This window comes from Ochotona curzoniae, unplaced genomic scaffold (genome assembly GCF_017591425.1).
Source record: "Ochotona curzoniae isolate NIBS_2020 unplaced genomic scaffold, NIBS_Ocur_1.0 contig_2861, whole genome shotgun sequence".
NCBI classification, from domain to species: Eukaryota; Metazoa; Chordata; class Mammalia; order Lagomorpha; family Ochotonidae; genus Ochotona; species Ochotona curzoniae.
In genome coordinates, this window is record NW_024465620.1 from 1504361 (window position 1) to 1510069 (window position 5709).

Consider the following 5709-nt stretch of genomic DNA (forward strand, 5'->3'; position numbering starts at 1 on the left):
TAACGAACACTATCTCTGTTCTTGAAATGTTTCCCCCAAAACTGAGCCGCCTGCAGCGGTCCCCTTGGCCTGAGTGAGTCGTGTTCAGTCTTCAGAGTGAGCACTTGTCACCTGTATGCAGCCCCAAGTGTCCGCCATCCAGGTCACCTCCAGTCGCACCTGCCCCTCCCAGCTCCAGTCCTGCGCCCACCTGGTCCCGGTGTTCATCTGCTAACAACCCTGACCTCACACACACACCCCACCTGGCAGGAATCAAGGTCATGGAGATCTGTAGAAGCTCGGCTGGCCCGCACGTCTGGGCTCTGCAAGGCCGGTGTCCACCAGCGGGGAGCCGTGGGAAGGAGCTGCCTCTAAGCCCAGGAGGCTTGGCAGCAGAGGCCCTTCCATTGCCAACACAGGGGGACCCCACGTCTGGGGGCCAGCAGTCCTTTCACGCTCGGACGGGCGTCTGCCTTGTTGCATCTTCCACCTTCCCCACCCGACCATGTGCCCGCAGCAGCCGGGAACAGAGCAGGTGTCCCTGCAGGAGCACCATCCTGGCTGCCCGAGGTCCAGCCCGCCGCCTGTCTTCGCTCTGGCCTTCCTGTGTCCCTGGCTCACCGACACACACTGCTGCTCTGATCTGCTTCCTGTCTCTCCCTGGCCCTCTGTCCTGCCATGAGCTGACCCCTGAGTGTTTCGTGTATTGGAATCATGGTCCCCCAATAGGGTGGCATAAAGAGGTGAGGGCACCTTTATATAAGGCCCAGGAGCAAGGTGACCGACTGGGTCCTGGGTGGCATCGCCTCTGAAAGGGCTCAAGTTAAGGCCAAGTTTGCGGTGGCCCAGAAGTTGAGACCCCTCATGCGATCAGGAATCCACGTCAGCAAGTCCATGACCTGTGGAAAAATGAAAGCATTCCCTCCTCCAAATTTTAAGAGGAAATTGTGTTCTTTCCATTGGTCAGTAAGGATATTTTCAAAATCTATGATTAGAGAAACTATTTTGTTAGATGACCCATCTGTAAAGACTAAAGAAGCAGGATAAGGAAACAAAAAAGGGTTAAAAACAAAGGAGTTGAGGAATTGATAAGCCCAATAGCTTATCAATTTGTACTTTTTGAAAGTTGCTTGTTTCAAGCCCACCAATAGAAGCCTGCTAAGTCATGACTATATAATTAATAGCCTGAAATGTATAAGAACTGGGGGGCTTGGGCTCCCTTCGCTCTTCTGGCTTGCGCTTCTTTTGTCCTCCTTGTGGATCCTTGCAGCCTGGGCTGCGGCTGCCCCGGCTGCGGCTGCCCCTCCCCCGCCCAGCCATGCTGGGCTGGGGGAGGTGGCTGGGTTACCTAGGCTAACCTGAATAAACCACCTTTTTGCCTTAGCACCGACTTCAGACTTGATGATTATCTGGGGATTTCAAAAACTGGCACAACACCATCATACATCTCATTCTTTGTGTTTCCCAGCACCATCCGCAGGAACCGCCCACAGAGCCATGAGCCACCCAATCCCCATACAAGATGTCCGACCCTGTGGCCAGGCTTCAACCCCTGAAGACTTGTCCACTCTCCCGGCAAGAAAGCCTGACTTGCCCCCGGATTCTCCACTGTGACAACCCAGGCTAAGATAAACAGCGTCCAGAACCCTTTATGGTCCAGCAGAGGGAGACGAGAGATGGGGCAGTTGTTACGCTGGGGGCTGGAGGCTGGCGCTGGGGCACAGCAGGTCAAACTTCCATCATAGGCATGGCATGTGGAGTAACAGGCTAATTCTTTGCCTGTGGTTCCCTAGGTATCCCATATGGACACTGGTTCTTATCCTGGCTGCTCCACTTCCCATCCAGCTCCCTGCCTGTGGCCTGGGAAAGCAGTGGAGGACGGCCCAAAGCCTTGGGACCCTGCACCTGTGTGAGAGACCCAGAACCTCCTGGCTTTAGATCAGCTCAGCTGTGGTCATGGCAGCCACTTGGGGAGTGATCCAGCAGAGGATCTTTCTCTCTGCCTCTCCTTCTCCATGTTAATCTGCCTTCCAATAAAAATAAATAGTTTTATTAAATAAATAAACAAAAACTGGCACCACACGTGGAAGAAAATGGTCCAAGTGCTTGGGCTCCTTGCCACCCACAGGGGAGGCACAGATGCAGTTCCAGGCTCCTGCCTTCAGACTGGCCCACCGGGGGACTAAACCAGAGGATGAAAGAAATTCTCCAATTCTGCCTTTCAAATAAATAAATCTTTAGAAAAGGGAAACAGCCAGTCCTAAAGGACCACAACGTAGGTGACTCCTTCCTAGGAAATGTCCAACAAGGCAAAGCTGCAGACAGGAAGCTGAGCAGGGATGGGGTGGGGACAAGGACAAGGACGGTCAGTGGTGGTGGGAATGGTCACGTAGCTCTGTGACCCCACCCCGAACTAGGCACTTGAGGGGGGTGACTTCTGGGAGGTGCAAATCAGAGCTTCAGAAAACTGCCCAAACGCCTGCCTTTGTAGAACCAGCGAGTCCACCTCCCTGGTTGGCTCTAAGTGATGCGCAGTGTTCAGGTTGTTACCGTTCGCTGCATGGTAAGAGTAACTTCCTGACTCCGTTGGCATCTCCCCAGCTCCTGATCCCTCCAGCACCTCATAGCATGGCTGTTACTTTTGAATTCCCATTCCTGTGAGTTACCTCTTTGTCTGTACCCTCTTTGCCAGTTTTTCCCCATTGCGGTTGCTACTTTTTGTAGAAGCCCCCTCCATAGCCTAATTTTTAAATTTCTTACCAACTTTAAAATTATTTGGAGAGTCATTGATAGAGTGTAGAGGGTAGGGCTGCTGCCTGTGGCGCCAGCATCCCACGTGAGTGCCATCTTGAGTCCCAGCAGTTCTGTTTGTTTGCTTGCTTACTTGCTTGGTTTTTTAATTTAGCTCCCTGCTCATGTGCCTGAGAAGGCAGGGGAGAAGGGCCCAAGTCCCTGGGTTTCTACATCCATGTAGGAGACTTGGCAGAAGCTCCTGGCTCCGGCTTCTGGATTCTCATGGCCCTGGCCATAGCAGACATTTGGAAAGTCAATCAGGGGATGGAAGATTCTCTCTCTCTCTCTTTCTCTCTCTCTTCTGGAGGAACTTCCTGCTGCACCCAAACAGGCGGAAAGTCAAGCAGGCAGTTGCAGCCTAGATGGCGCGTAACTCCATCTGCGTCTGTCCTGTAGTTGACCATTGTCAGAACTCGGGGCCTGCTCCACGGTCCTGGCCACCCCACTCCTCCCTTGGGCCCACTGAGCTCCGCAGCTTTGGATTCAAGTTCCCAACACACGGGTCTGGGGAGACATCAGACCAACATGACTTCGCTTTTTCTTTCATTAACTTTCCAGTTTGCCCTTTTGGCATCGTAAGGACCTGTAGGGCGTGGAGAGCCACATCCTCCCACCACACAGCATCTTCACGGAGTAGAGTGGGCATGAGCCAGAGGAGGGAGAGGAAGGAAGCTGGCTGGGCTGGGCGCGGGCCCCTCCTCTCTGCTGGGCCACACTTCCTCCCACCACCCTTTCATCCTCACACTTCCTCCCCGACATCGCCTGCCTGGTGAGAGCCTCCTCAGGCACCAGGGCTGGTTCTCCGGTGATTTGATTGAGAAGCAGCGTAAAATATTCCTTCATAACATAGCATTAAAAAATTTAAAAAAAAAAAGAAGAAAAATGGGGCCCAACACATGCGCCAGGATCCTATTTGGGCACTGGTTCTAATCCTGACAACACCACTTCCCATCCAACTTCCTGCTTGTGGTTGGGGAAAGCAGTTGAGGACAGCCCAAAGCCTTGGGACCCTGCACCCGTGTGGGAGACCTGGAAGAGGCTGCTGCTGGCTCCTGGGTTCGGACTGGCTCAGCTCCAGCCATTGCAGCCACTTGGGGAGTGAATCATGGGATGGAAGATCTTCCTCTCTGTTTCTCCTTCTCTCTGTATATCTGACTGCAATAAATATAAAATATTAAAAAAAAAGATTTATTTGAAAAGCAGGGTAAGAGAGAGAAATAGACCTACCATCTGCCTGCTCACTCTCCAAATGGCTCAACAGCCAGATGTGGGCCAGGCCAAAGGCAGCAACTGGGAAGCCACGCAGGTCCCACAAGGGCTTCAGGAACCCAGTCATCTGGGCCCTGTCCCACCTCTTCTCCAGATGCCTTGGTGAGAAACTAGACCGGGGCAGAGCAATTAGGACTTTTTCTTTTTTAAAACTGGAAAGGCAGATTTACAGAGAAGAGACAAAGAGAAAGATCTTCTATCTGTTGGTTCACTTCCCAAGTGAACCACAATGGCTGAAGATGAACTGATCTGAAGCCAAGAGCCAGGAGCCTCTTCTGGGTCCCCCACATGGATGCAGGGTCCCAAGGCTTTGGGCCGTCCTCTACCACTTTCTCAAGGCATAAATAGGGAGCTGGATGGAGAACAGCTACTAGTCAAGAATTTTAGAAAACAAAAAAAGTGTTGTGGGATGGCAAACAAAGCTACAGCCACTGACACCGGATCCTGCTTTAGACGACTAGTTCGAGTCCTCACAGCTCTCCGTCCATCCAGCTCACTACTAACACGCCTGGGGAGACAACAGAGCTGTCTGATGATGTCACCCACATGGCCAACCCAGACTGAGTTCCTAGCTCTGGCCCTCAGCCTGGACTAGCCCCAACTATCGTGGCTATTTGAACAGTGAACCAGCAAATTCAAGGTCTCTCCTCTGTAACACTGCCTTGCAACTAAACTTAAAGGATTTTATTGTGACAAAAGACCTCAAGCTCAAAAATTCAGACTTTAGGAACTCTGAGAAAAATAAACACGAAGAAAAACCACGCTTAGTCACATCATAATAAACCCTGTGAGAACTAGAACCGCAGCGGCTCACGTTGCTGACCTGTTACCACGGAGCTCACAGCTGTCACGGACAATGAGCGCACATTAAGAATCATTTTAGGCAAATAGGTTATCTGACAGTTGACATAAATATCAATTCTTTAAAAACCATACTTTACCAAAAATTAAGTATTTGAATATTCATATGTTTCTGAAAGAATTAAAAAAAAAAAAACCAACACTGAGGGATTCTTCCAAAGATATAAAAAGTAACACTAGTTAGCCTGATGGCTTAGTGGCTAAATCCTCGCCTTGCAAGCACTGGGATCCCACATGGGTGCTGGTTCGTGCCCTGGCTGTTCTTCTTCCCATCCGGCCCCCTGCTTGTGGCCTGGGAAAGCAGTCGAGGACAGCCTTAGGACCCTGCACCCACGTGAGAGACCTGGAAGAAGCTCCTGGCTCCTGGGTTCTGATGGGCTCAGCTCCAGCCTTGGTGGCCACTTGGGGAATAAATCAACAGATGGAAAATCTTTCTCTTTCTCTTTTCTGTAAATCTGACATTCCAATAACAATAGCTAAATCTTTAAAGAAAGGAAGGAAGGAACAGAGAGCGTAAAATGGACAATTCCAACTTGATCTTTGCCTCAGTTAAGAGCCCATTTCTTAGAAACAGGGTATGTCGAAGGTCCGCCCATACCCAGAGACAAGGAGCTGAAACCCTTGTTCACTTTCGCGTGAACATCAGCAGAGCGTAGCTGCAAGGCTGGTAGACAAACAAGATGCGGCTCACGCAGCTCGCTGCTTCTGTGCGCACACTTCCTGGCCCTGACTAGTTGCCAGAGGGGATGTGGGTTTTACTTTAAATTGAAGCAAAAAAAAAAAAAAAACCCAAAACCAAAAACTTAA